This window comes from Lolium perenne, unplaced genomic scaffold, assembly GCF_019359855.2.
Source record: "Lolium perenne isolate Kyuss_39 unplaced genomic scaffold, Kyuss_2.0 unplaced44, whole genome shotgun sequence".
Lineage (NCBI taxonomy): Eukaryota > Viridiplantae > Streptophyta > Magnoliopsida > Poales > Poaceae > Lolium > Lolium perenne.
In genome coordinates, this window is record NW_027249002.1 from 290,001 (window position 1) to 290,700 (window position 700).

Below are 700 nucleotides of genomic sequence, written 5' to 3' on the forward strand. Positions count from 1 at the left end.
CAACATAAAGTAAAAGACAGGCCCTTCGCAGAGGGAAGCAGGAATTAAATCATGTGCTAGAGCTTTTTCAGTTTTGAAATCATATAGAGATAATAAAAGTAACATTTTGAGAGGTGTTTTGTTTTTGTCAACGACTGGTAGCGGGTACTCCAATCCCCCTTGCCAGACAAACCTTCAAAGAGCGGCTCCCATATTATTTTCATTTTGTGTGGCACACCTTCCAACCTTTCTTTCACAAACCATGGCTAACCGAATCCTCGGGTGCCTGCCAACAATCTCATACCATGAAGGAGTGCCTTTTTATTTTAGCTTTATTATGATGATGACACTCCCCCCAACCTTTGCTTACAAAAGCCATGGCTAACCGAATCCTTCGGGTGCCGTCCATCAATCACATACCATGGAGGAGTGTCTATTTAGTTTTAATTAATTTGGGACTGGGAATCCCATTGCCAGCTCTCTTTGCAAAATTATTGGATAAGCGGATGAAGCCACTAGTCCATTGGTGAAAGTTGCCCAACAAGATTGAAAGATAAAACACCACATACTTCCTCATGAGCTATAAAACATTGACACAAATAAGAGATACTAAATTTTGAATTGTTTAAAGGTAGCACATGAAGTATTTACTTGGAATGGCAGAAAATACCATGTAGTAGGTAGGTATGGTGGACACAAATGGCATAGGTTTGGGTTAAGG